Genomic DNA, 18514 nt, shown 5'->3' with positions numbered 1-18514 from the left:
ATGATCAAGTCAAGATGGAAAGCACATTTGCTATAATTCAATACATTTTTATGACGAAAAACCATCCTTAGCATACATACTAGGACCTATATAAACATCATTCTGAATTTCATTATATTAGAAGTCTTTTAGCAAATCATGAAGAGAAAATGGTCCCTAATACTGCTTCATTTCAAAATCCTTCAGCACAGTTGAGAACACCACAGGAAATTGCAGAGATCACAACTTTAAAAAATTGTGAATGATACATTTATCTACATAAAAAAAGAAAAAATAATTTAATGACCATTTAGCAGGAATAATATTAGTATAACTAAATATAGGCTTAATTTGCAAGAACTATTATATTTCCACAGGTCAAAAGTAAATAGAAACAATGAACTTCTTAGCATACTATTAACAATCACAACAGAAACACTGTAGGTCATTTATGATAAATCTAGCAAAAATAGATAAGATACATATAGAACCTATTATATAACTATACTGAAATATTTTTTAAAAAATAACTAAATTTTTATAGGACTACTGAATATCATAAAGGTATCAATCATAAATATTTTAGAGATTCAATTCTAATTAATATTTCAGGTTTTGTTGTGGGACTTATAAAGCAGAATCATAAATGTACATTAAATACAATAAATGTACAGTAAATGTACAATAAATGTACATTAAATACATTGATAAAGCCAGGAGTAGACAAATCACTACTGAGATGAAGCAGATGTGAGGGCCTTGTTCTACTAGATATTAAGATCTCTGTTAAAACTATGTTAATTAAGACAAAGTGATATAAGAACATAGATAAATTAAGAAGGGAAAAAGCACAGACAAGAAAAAGTTATACGCATAGATGAAAAAAATGAGGTAATATTGCAAATAAAGTAGGAAATAAGATCCTATTCAATAATTAGTGCTGGGAATTTTTTAATTTTAATGTAAAAAGAGTGAAATTGAATCTTTACCATTTGTACATCATATAAAGAACAATTAGAAATTTAAATATACACCTTGGAGTACATAAAAATAAGTAAATATATGAGAGTTGATACCAACAAACAAGATTATTTAAATATATACTTTATATTCATTTATATAAATATTGAGATACAATAGAAGATAAAATAAGATAATTATCACATTATAAAATTTTAAGGAAAATCAAAGTATCAATCTCAAATCTAAAAGATACCCTATGAAAGAAAAGTAACTTTTGTATGGTGATATGTTAAAGTTGGAAGATAAAAAAATTTATCAACACCTTTTTTTAGTGAACACTATTTGCTATGCACTTTTCCACACCTTGAGAATATCAAAGTAAACAATGTAGACAAAATTTCTTGCCCTCATTGAGTTCACATTTTAGTTTAAGTGATAGAAAATGAATAAGCAAAAAACAAATTAAAAAATAAAAAAGATAAATGAATATAAAACAAGTTGAAGAAAAAAATGTTATTTTCTGACATTCCTATACAAACATTGAACATTTTCCATTGACTATTATATATAATAAAATTAAATCTACATAAAGGAAATATAAGCTGACATTTTCTTACAACCACATTTTTACAAATATTTGGTTTAAGAAAGGAAATGAATAGATGTTTAAATGTGGGCTTTTTATGGGGAAACCTGAATCACACCCGAAGAGTTACTTTTATATTTGTAGCTTGAGATCTGAAACTACTTGTTTGTCTCTTAAACACAGGACTGAGAAAAGGAGATAGGAATAGGGTAGAAACACAGTATTATAATATCCTACCCATTTCATTTAGTTAAAATACTAACTTCAGCCTATAGGGGAGTGAGAAAAACATACCTACAAGGAGAGTTCTTTGAAATAAATACCATGACAAAGCTAAACACAGGAAGATAAAGTGTCAAATATAAACAAAGTTGATAGACTATGGAAGGGATTCTTACAGAGGAAAAATCTAAGATGAATCAAAGCTGACTGATGAGTTAAAAAATTACTTAGATAAAAAACAACAACTCCAATTTCTTTCTCAATGCTGAGCATATACTAGCTCTGCAACTGTCATGATGGAACACTTATTGGGGATTTGTTTATCATCAATAATGGTTTGTCATGTGGAATTACAAAAGGGCATGGCATAGCTTTCAGAAAAAATACTTTCTAATAATTGGAATAAAACCAACAAAATGAATTTATGCATTAATAAGGTTTGGCTAGAAATGTGCATGTAAGGGCTTCATATATACATATTTTCTGATCTCAAACTATTGTTAGAAGAAAAGTTATAACGTTTTGCAAGCAGCCCTTGTTCAAGTCATTTGAGAACCACCACCACCACCACAAACTATTTAGAAATTACTTTTGTTAGTTGACAATAACCAGTAAGACCTAATCAACTGGCCTTCTCTGCCAGAGAGCTACAGGCTGGCTTAATGTCTGAGCGTGCATGAAGCCCTTCCTGAGCACCACAAGAAAGGATGTTCTGAGGCCACGGTGCAACTCTGTGGGGAGAAACCGTGCTCTTGGCAGGATGTTCACTTCAAGCTGTGATGCTAAAACTGAATGTGGTAAGAGCTGTTTTTTGGATAGTTGCTCACGAATGAAAGCATAAGATGTGTACTTATGGCCAAAAGAAAAATTTCGTGATCTTGACTTTTCTGTAAATGTGTTTGAATTGACAAAAGATGTGTCAAAAAAGACAAATACTAAAATTCCTGTGGGTAACGAGGTAAATAAAATGGACTGGGAGAAACAGAGTTCAGTCCTTGGATGTGCATGGGCATAGTGAAGCATAAGTAAAATGATGACTAATAAAAAAGTAAAAGTGCTGCAAACATATTTTTATGAAATAGTTTTTAAAAGCACATTATTCATTCAGCTAGGTATTAAGTACTAGGCTAGGCACATTAAATGTCAGCTAATACATTGTAACTTTATGAACCCAAGGCAGAGATTCCCCAAATCTTGAATGTATACTTTGGGGAAAAAGCAGGTCACCATCTTGGCAACTAATTATTACTTAATACTCTCTGGTATAGTTTCCTAAGGCAGAAATTGTAAATAAATTTTTGGTCTCCTCTCAATTGAAACTTTCTATAATTCTAAAAATCAGCAATTCTATTAGAATCTCTATTTTTTTTTATTTCAGCAAGTTATAGGGGAACAAATGTTTAGGTTACGTATATTGCCCTTTGCCTCATCCGAGGCAGAACTTCAAGCATGTCCATCCCCCAAACGGTGCCTACCGCACCCATTAGGTGTCTATATACCCATCCCCTCGTCCTCCCTCCCATCTTCCGGACACCCAGTGAATGTTATTCCTATATGTGCACTTAAGTGTTGATCAGTTAATACCAATTTCATGGTGAGTATATGTAGTGCTTGTTTTTCCATTCTTGTGATACTTTACTTAGTAGAATGGGATCCAGCTGTAGCCAAGATAATACAGGAGGTGCTATATCACCACTGATTTTTGTGGTTGAGTAGAACTCCATGGTGTACATACACCACATTTTATTAATCCACTCATTTAATGACGGGCACTTGGGTAGTTTCCACATCTTTTGCAATTGTGAATTGTGCTGCTATAAATATTCTAGTGCAGATGTCTTTTTTATAGAATGTCTTTATTTTTTTGAGTAGATGCCCAATAATGGGATTGCTGGATCAAATGGTATTTCTAGTTGTAGCTCTTTGAGGTGTCTTCATATTACTTTCCATAGATGTTGTCTTAGTTTTCAGTCCCACCAACAATGTAGGAGTGTTCCTATCTTTCTGCATCCATGTGAACATTGTTTTTGGACTTGGATAAAGGCCATTCTCACTGAAGATAAGTGATATCTCATTGTGGTTTTGATTTGACTTTCCCTGCTATTTAGAGATATTGAGCATTTTTTCATATGTTTGTTGGCCATTGGTCTATCTTCTTTTGAAAAGTTTCTGATTCTGTCCTTTGCCCACCCTTTGGTAGGGTTGTTTGATTTTTTCTTGCTGATTTTCCTGAGTTCTATATAGATTTTAGTTATTAGCCTTTTATCAGATGTGTAACATGAGAATATTTTCTCCCATTCTGTAGGTTGTCTGTTTGCTCTCACATTAGTTTCCTTGGCTGTGCAGGAGATTTTTAATTTGATCAGGTCCCATTTATTTATTTTTGTTGTTGCTATAATTGCCTTTGTGGTCTTCTTCATAAATTCTTTGCCTAGGCCAATGTTTAGAAGAGTATTTCCAATGTTTTCTTCTAGAATTCTTATAGCTTCATGCCTCAGGTTTAAGTCTGATCTCCATCGTGAGTTGATTTTTGTGAGAGGTGAAAGGTGTGGAACCTGTTTCAATCTTCTAAATGTGCCTATCCAGTTTTCCCAGAACCATTTATTGAGTAAGGATTCTTTTCCCCAGTGTATGTTTTTGTCTGTTTGTCAAATATTAGATGACTATATGAGAATGGTTTTATACCTGGGTTTCAGTTCTGTTCCATTGGTCTATGTCTGTATTCTTATGCCAGTACCATGATGTTTTGGTTAGTATAGCATTGTAGTATAGCTTAAAATCTGGTACATTGATGTCTCCCAATTTGTTCTTTTTGCTTAAAATTGCTTTTCCTATATGGAATCTTCTCTTGCTCCATACGAAGTGTAGAATTATTTTTTCTAGATCTGTAAAAAATGATATTGGTATTTTAGTAGGGATTGTTTTGAATCTGTAGATTATAGACATTTTAACAATGTTGGTTCTGCCAACCCATGAGCATGGTATGTTTCACCTGTTCATGTCCTGTGCTATTTCTTTCCTCAGAGTTTCATAGTTCTCCCTATAGAGGTCTTTTATCTCCTTAGTTAAATATATTCCTTGGTGTTTTATTTTCTTTGTTACTATTGTATTGAGTCTTTGATTTTCTTCTCAGTTTGACTGTTGTTGACATATAGGAGTGCTTCTGATTTCTGTACACTGATTTTGTAACATGAGACTTTGCTGAATTTGTTTATTAATTCAAGTAGTCTCATGGCAAAATCCTTGGGGTTTTCTAGCTATACGATCATATCGTCAGCAAAGAGCAATAGTTTGACCTCCTCTGCCCCCATTTGGATGCCCTTGATTTGCTTCTCTTGTCTGCTTGCTCTGGCTAGGACTATGTTGAATAGAAGTGGTGATAGAGGGCAACCTTGTCTGGTTCCAGTTCTAAGGGGGAATGCTTTCAATTTTTCCCCATTCAGTATGATATTGGCTGTGTGTTTGTCATTTATGGTTTGTATCGTTTTAGGTAAGTCCCATCTATGTCTTTTTTTTAAGCATTCTTAACATAAAAGGGTATTGAACTTAGTCGAATACTATTTCCACTACTATTGAGAGGATAATATGATCTTTGTTTTTGCTTCTATTTATGTGGCAAATTGCATTTATAGGTTTGCATATGTTGAACCATACCTGCATCTCTGCAATAAAGCCCACTTGCTCACGATGGATTATTGTTTGATAAGCACCTGAATTTGGTTTGCTAGGATTTTTTTTTGAGAATTTGTACATCTATATTCATGAAGGATATTGGTTTGTAGTTTTCTCTTTTTGTTGTGTCCTTTCCTGGTTTGGGTATCAGGGTGATGTTGGTTTCATAAAACATGTTGTGGAAGATCCCTTCCTTCTTGATGTTGTGGAATAATTTCTGCAGGATAAGCACCAGTTCTTCTTTGTAGGTCTGGTAAAATGTGGATGTGAAACCATCTGGACAAGGAATTTTCTTTTTAGGAAGATTCTTTATTGCTGCTTTATTTCAGTACTTGATATTGGTATGTTCAGGAATTCTATTTCTTCCTGATTGAGCCTATGGAGGCTTTGTGTTTCTAAGAATTTGTCCATTTCCTCCACATTTACAAGTTTATGTGCACAGAGGTTTCTACAGTATTCATACACGATATTTTGTATTTCTGTGGCATCAGTTATAATTTCTCCTTTTTCATTCCTGATGGTGCTTATCAGAGTCCTTTCTTTTCTGCTTATCATTAATCTAGCAAGAGGCATGTCGATTTTGATTACTTTTTCTAAGAAGTAACTCTTTGTATTATTAATCTTCTGTGTAGTTATTTTATTATATTAATTTCATTTAGTTCTGCTCTGATCTTTGTTATTGCTTTTCTTCTGCTGGGTTTGGGGTCACTTTGTTCATCCTTTTCCAGTTCTTTGAGATGATTCATTACATTGTTTATTTGTGATCTTTCTGTCTTTTGAATGTAGTCATTTATGGATATAAATTTTCCTCTGAGGACGACTTTAGCTGTCTCCCACAGGTTCTGATAACTTGTGTCTCCTTTATTATTTACTTCAAAGAATTTTTTGATTTCCATCTTGATTTCCTCCTTAAAGCAATAATCATTCAGCAGAAGGTTGTTTAGTTTCCATGAATTTCTGTAGAGATGAGAATTTCTGTTGGAGTTGATTTCTAATTTTATTCCACTGGAGATGCATGGAATAATTTATATTTTTAAAAATTTTTTGAGACATGCTTTGTGGCCTAGAATATGGTCCATATTAGAGAATATCCCATGAAGTGATGAGAAAAATGTATATTCAGTGATTTTAGTACAATTTTCTGTAAATGTCACTCAAGTCCATTGTTCTAGAGTTCTATTTAAGTCCATTGCTTGTTTATTTTCTGTTTGGAGGATCTGTCCTGTTCTGTCAGAAGAGTGTCGAAGTCCCCAGCTGTTATGGTGTTGGTGTTTATCATTTTGTTTAGATCGAGTAGGATTTGCTTTATGAATCTGGGTACACCCAAGTTAGGTGCATAAATATTTAGAATTGTTATGTCTTCTTGTTGAATTGTATCCTTCATCATTATATAGTGACCATCTTTGTTTTTCTTTACTTTTGTTGATTTGAAGACTAAATTATCTGAAATCAGAACTGCCACACTAGCTTTCTCTTGGCTTGCATTTACTTGAAATATTGTTTTCCATCCCTTCACCTTTAGTCTGAATGCATCATTTTGGGTTAGATGTGTTTCTTGAAGACAGCAGATACTTGAATTGTGTATATTTATTCATTCGGCCAGCCTATGTGTCTTTAGTGAGCCATTCATACTGATTGACAGAATTGATAAGTGAGGCAGATTTTTATTTATCCTTTTGAGTTGAATTTTGTTACTTTGTTTTCTCTCTTGAGCCACTGTGGTACCTTGCCTTTGACCTTTATCTTCTGGATGATTTTACATTGGTGAGTGTTTATGGTGCTGATCCATGTGTAGCACTGTTTTGAGTACTTCTGGGAGAGCAAGATGAATTTCCTCAGTCTTTGCTTGTCTGAGAAGTCTTTATTTCTCATTTGTATAAGAAACTTAGTTTTGCAGGGCACAAGATTCAAGGATAGACATCATTCTGTTTGAGGAGACTGAGAATGAGCCCCCAGTCTCTCCTTGCTTGCAAGTTCTCAGTTCAGAAATCTGTTGTTTATTCTGATGGGTTTTGCTCTGTAGGTTTCCTGCTTCTTTTGCCTTACAGCTTGTAGGAAGGCCTCTTTGGTGGTTATTTTGGTCAGTTTGATGACTGTGTGTCATGGTGTCTTCCTGTGTGCAATGAAGCTGGGTTGGGTGAGCCTGCCCTCAAGCTCCACAAATGCTGTTAGCAAGGGTCAAAGTTCTGTTCTTTGCTTCTGGGCAAAGCAACCAGGGTGGGGCTGAAATAGCCCCACTCAGCCTAAAAGTCTGTGTGTCTGGGTGGAGCTGTCTGAGACCTGCAGTTTGGAGTAAGCCTCACTCCTTCCCACCCTCCCCTATCCTGCAGTTTCTCCTGGGCTTCTGCCGGCAGGCAGATCCTCAACCCTGCTGATTGGCTTCAGTCTGTGGGGTGGCAGGAGGTGCCCTAAGGGAGCTGTGAATCTGGTGTCCTATCCATAAGAGGCTCACCACTCATTAGTGGCAGCTGTCTCTGGGCCAGTGTTAGCAGGTCTCTCCAACTGCTCAGAAGCCCACCAGCAGCCTGAGATGCAAGAGAAGGGAAATTTAACTGCTCCACCTACCCTTGTTGCTCATCTCCAAACTTCTCAGGGACCTTTCTCCTTCCAGTTCTCCTCTGCAACTTCTTTCCATAGAGTCTCCTGTAGTTTCAGGCACCCTTCGTTCCAGCCTTCATCCTATCTATGTTTGTCTGTCTGTTTATTTTTTTTTTCACTTTCTTCTAAAAGTCTATCTTTCTTGCAGAGACACTCTGGCTGGCAGTTTTTCTCATCTGCCATCTTGCCCCCTTAGAATGTGTTTTTTGTTAACAAAGAAATATTTTCATCACATTAATTTAGTCCTGCTAGGGCACTTCATATTTTTGTTTGTTTAATTGCAATCTGTGTGGTATAGTAGAACAGAAAAGTTTCTTTTTTCCTCTTTGGTAATATCTTTATAATTGTGAATAAACAGTCATAAGTAAATAGTAACTTTTAGAAATTGCTCTCAAGTAAATCACATGCATGACTTACAGGTCAGATAACTTCATATTTTTATTAGCTTCCTGATTATTTTTCTGTGATTGCTTGTTTATTAGTCATTTAATCTTACATTTCCTGCTACAATGGTAATCACATTGATGAATGAATAGATGCCTTTAACATCTTCTGTATCTTGCATTCAAATGGTTTTGTGTTTACTTCAGTGCTTCAAATATCAAAGAATTCTAGAGTTTTGAAGATGTCATAAATTTTGGATATTGTTCACACCAAGTACCTAGGGAAACAGATCTAGAAATAAGTCAATATTTTTCCAAATAAAAATGGCTCATTAGTGGTAGATCTGGGTGGGAACAGTTTCTCTCAAATCACAATTTTTTCTATTATATACCTAATAGCTGGAACTTAAATTTTAATTGGCTTATTTCTTTTTCCTTTTATCCTCAGTAGATTTATCTGTGTACAGAGGAACAAAATAATGTATAGTTTAATATCTATAATTCTTACATTATCCTCTTGAAGAATATGAGACTCACGTAAAATCTCACAATGTTCCCTTTATGGTTTTAGCCAAGAGGCTCTTTCTATAATGAATAGTCTACAATACATATCGTCTTTCTATATGTATTAATTTTTTTTCCATTATATGCCATAGAAGTGATAGCTCCAAAGCTCAACAAAATAAATAAGCAAATAAATAAATAAATAAATTGCTTATATTTTCATGAAAACCATTATTTATTGAGCTTGTATCTAGTATTGATCTCTATGTGATATGCATATTGTTTAGACATGTACATGCAAAGTTACATAAAGTATAAAGCATAATCTCTGTCATCTAGTTGTTCATAATCTATTTAGGGCATGGTCATGAACATATAGTTTTAAATTAATATGTAATTTTCAGTAGTAGAATGAAGCTGTGGGTATTTTAGAAGATAGTATCACAGATTAATTTCCCAATAATTGGCTATGAGAAAAATGGTGTTAGGGAAGATGTCATGGACTTGGTCATTTTTGGAGAAATTTTTAAAAATATGGTAGATATCAAGGTAAATGGAGTTAAAACATACAAAGCATCAAAGACAGAAATGTCAAAATCATAGAAGAAAGACATAATAAAGCAAATAAATAGAGCTAAATGCAGTCCAGGATTATTGCTTTATTAAGTGGGATTATGAAGAGCTGGAGATGAGGATGAAGCCTGGAACAACCTGGAACCACAAGAAGGGATGTGAGTTAGATGAAAGACTTATAGTCACTGATGTTTTTTGAGTAGTATCATGTAGTATCTTTGAGGAGTTTTAAACAGGAGAGTAACAAGGTTAAATTTCTACGCTTTGAGTATACAATTTGACCAAGTCAGAGGACAATGATTTGATATTAATGGAGGTGAAAGAATAAATAGAAATGATCATGGTCAATGTGCAGTAGAAATAATGATGTTTTTAATAGGAACTATGATATTAGAAATGGTAAAGATGACACTAATTAGAGAGGCAAACTGATTTAGTTGATGACATGAAATCTGACAATAGAGGAAGAAAAGAGTAGGGAGAGGGAAAGGACAAGGTGATGCATATATTTTTAGATTTTGCTGAACGAATTGATGATGGGACCCCTGATACAGAGGACACTGGAGTAATCACCTTAGGGAAGGGGGTGAGACATAATAGGTAGACATTATGAACTATGATTTCAGCGGGTATTTTTAATCCATTTCTTTTTTGTAATACAAATGGGCCTATTGGCTTTGGTTTTATGATTCAAAACACAAAAGTTTATTTTCTATCTTTAATTCCAGACAGATTTTTTTTAAAAAAAAGCCTCCATAGTTCGCAGAATGTTCTCTTAGTAATAAATATAATATCAAGAAGACAATGCACTAAAAAGAAATTTTTCTAAGTGATGTATTCTCAAAGTTAATATGAATAATCATCATTGCACCTAAATCACTCTCAAATGTGATTAAGAATCAGAAGGCAAAATATTCCTTTATATAATAATTGATGTAGTTTTATATTATTGTGATCATATGTGTTTGTAACTTTTAGAGCAATGAGTCACATTTTTTATTCTCTGAAAAATGATGTAGTTAAAAGATGCAAACTATCTTAAAAAATAATTTCAATATATGTACATTATTTCTGTTTTTTAAATAACACCCTGAAATGGTCAAGTAGTTTATCTCAATGTTTCTTCTCTCTTGACCTGTTTTTAACCTCCTTTCTGTTCTTTTAATTGTTCCTCACCTTCCCCCACAGAGTTTATGTTGGTGGAAAGAAGCAAAAGAATATAATTAATATTTTAAAAAATACAACATGTTACAAGGTGATCAATGTTATGTGAAAACATTTTTGAACAGAGTAAGACGGATTGTGAGTGCCATCTAAGTGTGGGAACTGCAATTCAATCGGAATTCACTGGAAATGCAACATTCGAACAAAGATATGAAGTTGATGAAGAAAGTAGGAATGCAGACCGATGGAAAAGAGCATTTCTAATAGAGCATACAACTAATAAAAATCTTCTGTTGAAGAAGCCTGCCTGCCATTCCTGAGGCTCAGCATGGAGGCTAATACAGCTGGAGCAGAGAGCACGGAGGGAACAGAGTGAGAGTGCATGTCAATGCGGGTGATGTCGCCCTCTAGCGGACAGAAATTTATCCTTGAGGAGAGTGAACAATCTTACCGTTTTATGTGGGAGGTACAGATGTATGTAAAACACATAAAAGAGCCGTAGTATATTTGTCATTTTGACTTTTCAGGAGAGTAGATGAGAAAAAAGTGTCTGTGAAGGTTCCTTAGTGGGTTGAGGTTGTAAAAAAAGGTTGAGAAACACTGTATTAAAGGATAAGATGCAAGACGTTACAGAGGTGCTATAGACTGATTGTGTCGCCCCCCCCCCCAATTCACATATTGAAATGTAGTTCCCAAAGTGGTGGTATTTGAGGGAGCTTTGGGGAGGTGCTTAGGTCATTAGGGGAGCCCTCATGAATGAGACTAATGCCCTTATAAAAGGGACCCAAACGCTCCCTTGCTTTGTGAAATTACAGTGAGAAGTTGGCTATCTATGAGCCGGGGAGCAGGCCCTAACCAGACACTGAATCTTCTAATATTTTATCTTGGACTTCCCAGATTCCAGAACTATGAAAAATAAATTTCTGTTGTCTATAAACTGTCCAGTCTTGGCATTTTGTTATAGTAGACCAAACAGACTGAGACAGACACCATTCTAGATGCTGAGGTCACAGCAGTGTAACAAAAGAGGCAAAATTTCTTGCCTCATTTTGTTTAAATTCTAATGGGAGAGATAGACAGTAATCAAAGGAAACAAGCTGAAAGAGGCTTCCTGACATTTCCTTCCATAATTCTTAAGATTTCGCCCCTTAGTTTAAGTCTGTTATCCATCATGAATTGATTTTTGTGAGAGGTGAGATGTGGGGATCTAGCCTAAAACTTCTGCATGTAAATATGCAGTTTTGCCAGCACCATTTATTGAATAGAGGGTTTTTTTCCCTGATGTATATTTTTATCTGCATTGTTGAAGATTAGATGACAATATGAGGATGGTTTTATATCTGGGATCTCCGTTCAATTCCAAAGGTCTGTATCTCTGTTCTTGTGCCAGTATCATATTCTTTTGGTTACTATAGCCTTGTGATTGAGTTTGAGGTCTGGCAGATCGATGCCTCCCAATTTATTGTTTTTGCTTAAGATTGCTTTTTCTATGTGAGGTCTTCTCTGTTTCCAGACAAAGTGCAGAATTATTTTTTTGTAAATCTGTAAAGAATGATAGTGGAATTTTGATAGGGATTACATTAATTCTATAGATCGCTTTAGGTAGTGTGTACATTTTAACAATATTGCTTCTGTCAAGCCATGAGCATGGTAGGGATTTCCATCTGTTTAGATCTTTCACAATTTCTCTTCTCAGTGTTTTGTAGTTCACACTATATATATCTCTCACCTCCTTCGTTAAATATATTCCTAAGTATTCCTAAGTATTTAATTTTATTTGATGCTATTGTGAAAGGTGTTGCATCTTTGATTTGACTTTTGGCTTGACTGTTATTGGTATATATGAATGTCACTGATTTGTGTGCATTCATTTTGTATCCTGAGACTACTGAATTCATTTATCCATTCCAGGAGTCTCTTGGTTGAATCTTTAGGATTTTCTAGGTATAATAGCATATCTCTTTTTTTTTAGTCCTTTCCTGGCTTTGGTATCAAGGTGATATTGGCTTTGTAAAATGAGTTGGGGAGGATACGGTCTTTCTCAATGTTTTGAAATAATTTCTGCAGTATAGAAATGAGTTCTTTGCAGGTTTGGTAAAATTCAGATGTGAACTCTTCTGGTCTGGCTGGTCTGGGACATTTTTTTTTTTTTGTAATATTTTTTATTGCTGCTCCAATTTCTGTGCTTCATATTGGTCTGTTCAGAAATTATATTTCCTCCTGATTGGGCTTAGGGAGGCTGTGTGGGTTTTCAAGAATTTGTCCATTTCCTCCTCATTTTATAGCTTTTGGGCACATAGATTTTTATAGTATTCAAAAATAATGTTTTGTATTTCTGTGCTGTCTGTAATTAACTCTCCTTTTTCATTTTTGATTGAGTTTATTAAAGGTACTTTCCTTTCTGGTTCTTGTCAATCTAGTAAGAGGGTATCAATTTTGTTTGTCTTTTGAAAAACCAACTTTTGGTTTTATTGATCTTCTGTATAGTTCTTTTGTTCTCAATTTCATTTAGTTCTGCTCTGATCTTAGTTATTTCTTTTTTGTTTGTTTTAGGATATGTAAATAGGATTTAAGACTTAAATCCTAAGTGTTATATTACATTTTCCTTGTGTCTTATGGCTGTTTTATAAGGCAATTTTTATCAGCTTCAATGTTTTGGTTCTCATTTTCTGTGTTCTTCCTTTGTGTTTACTTATACAAATAGTTGAAAATTATTTCTTATGCACTAGGATGTTAAATGGAGCACATTGTAAGATTCCTATGTCAAGAGTGTTCTCTTCTGTCAAGACAATGCAGTGTGGCCTCTTAAATGGATGGATTTTGGAGAGAGAAGAGGATTTTTTTTGTGTGTGTGTGTATGTTTTATGTGTTTTAAGTATCATTTTGTTCTAGATTATCCCGACACCCTGTCTCTTACACATACACACACTTATTTTCCCCCTTTACTGAACAGTTTTCAAATGTGCTTCTTTGCTTTTACCCTCTTGTCCCCAAAAGTGTAGTTTGTCCAAGACTGACTCATTCATAGAGTCCAAAACAAACTTTTAAGTCTTTTCCTTCTACTCAGAAATCTGACCCATTGATATTCCTTTTTGGAATTTTCACAGTTACTGTGGTTTTCTTCTTTCTGGGTTGCCAGTTTATCTGAAACTCCTAGAGGCCCATAAAAGGATAGTAATGGGATCTAGGAATAACTCCATTAGACTTGGTTATTATCTTTCTATTTACTAGTATTTTTTTTTAATTTTGGCATATTATGGGGGTACAGATTTTAGCGTTGCAATAAATGCCCTTTCCCCCACAAGTTTGAGTTTCCAGCATGACCATCCCCCAGATGGTACACATCTCACTCATTATGTATGTATATACCCGCCCCCTTCCCCCTCCCACCTGCCCAATACCCTATTACTTCAGTACCTATGTGTCCACTTAGGTGCTGCTCAGTTAATACCAGTTTTCTGGTGAGTATATGTGGTGCTTGTTTTTCCATTCTTGGGATACTTCACTTAGTAGTATGCGTTCCAGCTCTAACCAGGAAAATATAAGATGTGCTATGTCACCATTGTTTCTTAGAGCTGAATAGTACTCCATGGCATACATATACCACATTTTATTAATCTATTCTTGGATTGATGGGCACTTGGGCTGTTTATTTACAAGTATTTTGAAGTTTTAGTATCCTTCTATCCCTAGTCAAGCTAAAGACATAAATTTGTGTGTTTTTTATTTTTTACATGTTATAGATTTTAAGTCTATTTAAGGAGATTAGGGTTTGGGTAACTGTCATTATCTCTCTTTGTATCAATTTTATTTCAATGAGGACCTAAGTTTCAGCAAAATTCTCTGCTGTCTATCTATTTTTGAAGTTATGATTGGAATAACTATTCTGGCCTTGATTTTCCTTATTCTTGCTGTCATGAAGGAATGAAGGAACCATTATAACCAAAAAAGGCAGAATATTATTCATATTTTGCTTTTCTACAACGTGCTTAACTTCAGTAAATTATTTTAATTTTTTATATCAGAAAATATAACCACATCACTGTATCATGAAGTTCATTGGTAGCATGTAATTACATTGTCAAGAAGGCATTTTATTATAGCAAAGATAGAGAATTGCAGTTATCCAAGAGAATCTGAAATTTTAGATTAACTAATTACCAAAGCAAAAATGGAATGAAACATAAATCAACCAAGGGCTTTCTTGACTAGTTTATTTAAACATGCAGTCTTTTCTTTGATATTAAAATGTACTTTTCACTGCTTTACTTTTTTCACTAGCACTTATGATCATTTGATACATATATAATTTACTCAGTCATGATCTTCTTTCCACTATAATATCACTCATGTAGACAGTGACTTTTGTTTGTTTTTTCTCTTTTGTATGCTCAGACTCTAGACCAATGCTTGCAATAAAAGGGATACTTAATAAATACTTGTAAAATTAATTAATGAAAATATTATTTTGAAAACAATATTGAGTCAAATAATATTTATTACATATGTTCAGATGGAAAGATTGTGAGAAAGAAAGAGATAAAATATATTTAGTACAGTTAGGGCATTCCCAGTTCTAAGTCGTGCCTGTGTAATATTACCAAATTTAATTAATTAATAATTAAATATCAAATAGGTAAGCTTTCCCCTATGTTTTTTACTAGGAGTTTAATAGTTTCAGGTCCTTCATTTAAATCTTTAATCCATTTTGAGTTGATTTTGTGCATAGTATATGATTAGATTCCAATTTCTTCTGCTGCTTTTTGATGTCCAGTTTCCCCAACACCGTTTGTTGAAGAGACTATCCTTTCCCCATTGTGCATTCTTGGCCCCCTTGTTAAGAATCAATTGACCATGTGAGTTTATTTTTGAGTTTTCTCTTCTCTTCAATTGACCTATGTACCTATTTTTATGCAAATACTATACTGTTTTAATGACTATAGCTTTGTATTAGTATTTTGAAATCAAGAAGTGTGATGCTTCTAGCTTTGTTCTTCTTTTTCAAGATTGTTTTGGCTATTTGTGGTCTTTTTTGTGGTTCCATAGGAGTTTCAGGGATATTTTTCTATTTCTATAAAACATTCCATTGTAATTTTGATAGTGGTTGCTTTGAACTTATAAATGAATTTGGGTAGTATAGACATTTTGCTACATGAAATCTTCACAATAGCATGTGCAATAGAAGCAAAATTAGACTAGTAGGACAACATCAAACTAAAAAGCTTTTCTTCAGCAAAGGAAACAATGGCATGAAAGGCAACCTGAAGAATGTGAGAAAATATTTGAAAATCATATATCTTTTAAGGTATTAATATTCAAAATATATAAGAAATCCCTGCAACTCAATAGGAAAAAAAAAGGAAAAAGATAATGCAATTAAAAATGAGCAAAGCACTTGAATATACATTTCTCCACAAAAGGCACACATATGGCCAACAGCCATATTAAAAAGTGCTCAACATCCCTAATCATTAGCAAAATGTAATCAAAACAACATGTACTCACTATTAACTTGGAACTAATCCATCAGCACCCATGTGCAAACAGGAAATCAACCTCAACGATAATGAAGCAGGAGGGAGGAGAAGGAGGGGGATGGGTGAGATCATACCTAATGGGTGCAGTGTACACTATCTGGGTAATGAGCACAAATATAATTTTGAATGACCTGTAAAAAGCAATGTATGTAACCAAAACATTTGTACACTTGTAACATTCTGAAATTACAAAAATCAAAATCACAATGACATGCTACCTAATACCTGTTAGAATGGCTATTATAAAAAAAAAAGAAAGAGAGAAGTATTGATAACAATGTACAAAAAGTGAAACCCTTGTACACTCTTGGTAGGAATTCAAAATGGAGTAGCCATTATGAAAAACAGTATGGAGATTCCTCAAAAAATTAAAAATAGAATTACTATATGACCCAGCAATCTCACTTCTGGGTATATTGTGTGCACAAAAGAATCGAAATCAATATCTTCAAGAGATAGCTGTACTTCCATGTTCATTGCAGCACTTTTCAGAATAGCCAAAATATGGAGACAGCGTAAATATCCATTAATGGATGAATAGATAAACAGAATGTTGTATGTACATACATACAATGGACTATTATTCAGCCTTTAATAAAAGAAAGAAATACTGCTATTCATGACAATATAGATGAACTTTGAAGACATTAAGCCAAGTGAAATAAGCCAGTTACAAAAGAACAAATACTTCATGATTCCACTTATATGAGGTACTCAGAATAGTCAAATTTATAGGAACAGAGAATAGAATGGTGGTTGCCAGGGGCCTGGAAGAGAAGGGAAAATGGGGAATTGTTCAAGTGGTATAAAATTTCAGTTACGCAAAATGAATAAGCTTTAGTGATCTGCTGTACGACATAGCACCTATAGTTAACAACACTGCCTCAAGCTAGAAAAATTAAGAGGGTAGACCTCCTGTTAAGTGTCTTAACACCCCTCCCCCTCCCAAATAAATGTATTCAAGGAAACTTTTAGAGGTGACGAACATGTCTGTAGCCTTGATTGTGGTGAGGGCTTCATGACTGTATGTCTATGTCCAAACTCATCAAATTGTATATATTAAAATGTGCATTTCTCTATATATCAATTATACCTCAATAAAGTGATTTTTTAAAATCTGCAATACAGCATCTATTAAAGTTCCATTAAAATGACCACAGGACAATTAGAAAAACTCAAGCCACTAAATACTAATGTGGACAGTCAGCCTCATGCTGCCACCATCTCCTCTGTCAAGCACTCAGCTTCTAGTGTGGGAGTGTCACCCAGAGGGAAATGTCCCCACACCCAGCACCAGAGCCATGGCTCAGAGAATTTGCTCAGGGAGAAAAGTAGACCATAGAACAGAGATTTACAAATCTCTTCCCCAAGTTATCTAGGGTTGTGGGAGACAGGGTAAATGTCCTCCAAAGATGTTTATATACTAATCTCTGGCATCTGTGACTACATCACCTTATATGGCAAGTCCCAGGTGATGCACTGAATTGGCTAAACCTATTTCATATGCCAGTTTCATAGAGAGAGAATAATTCCCCTCTTCATTCATCTTTCACAGCTAGGTGCAAAGAATACCTGACATAGAGTCCAGCAGTGTGTTACATTTCCCTGTTTCTCTATTGTTTCCCTGTATGCCGCCCAATCTTGGTGAATCTCTGGTCTTTACAGGAGCTATTAATTATGAGTTATTCTTCTATTGGCTTTAAAGCTATGTGAGGACAATGTTCATGGCATCCACATCCATATTGTGACCACAAATATACACTCTATCTAAAATAAAGTCAATCAACATAAGACAAGGAATTATAAATAAATTTTACATTTATAGAAAATTTCATGATTTTACTTTTGGATATTCACTGGAAAAAATAGATTATTTAAAAAATATATGTTTATCTGAAAACCAATCCCCTATTTGCTTTTTAAGCCCTCTAGGTCCTTTTACTTTTGCTTATTGAGAAACCTGAAATGTGAACTTTCATGTAGTACTCAATATTAAAATAAATAAAATGACTGAAATTTCCCTGTGTTGAATCCTTCTATTGCAAATCAAACAACATCAGGTTAAAGTAAATTTCAAAATGCAGCTTGAATTTTCTCAAAATATTGCCACTTCAAGAGGATAAATTAAGTTTTCTCTCTCCTTTATGTCTTGAGAAATTACTTGACATTTCTTCATTAAAATAAAACCTGTTCAACACTCAAATATAATTTGGAGAAATGAAAAATAGAATAAAACCACAAGATAGTTATTTATTTTGAACAAAAAATCAAGATAATATTATTTCAACTTCTTAATTTAAAGAAGAAAATCTTTAGTAAAGACTTCTTCACTG

Source organism: Microcebus murinus, chromosome 10 (genome assembly GCF_040939455.1).
Source record: "Microcebus murinus isolate Inina chromosome 10, M.murinus_Inina_mat1.0, whole genome shotgun sequence".
Classification (NCBI taxonomy): Eukaryota; Metazoa; Chordata; class Mammalia; order Primates; family Cheirogaleidae; genus Microcebus; species Microcebus murinus.
Note: the sequence above shows the minus strand (reverse complement) of the source record.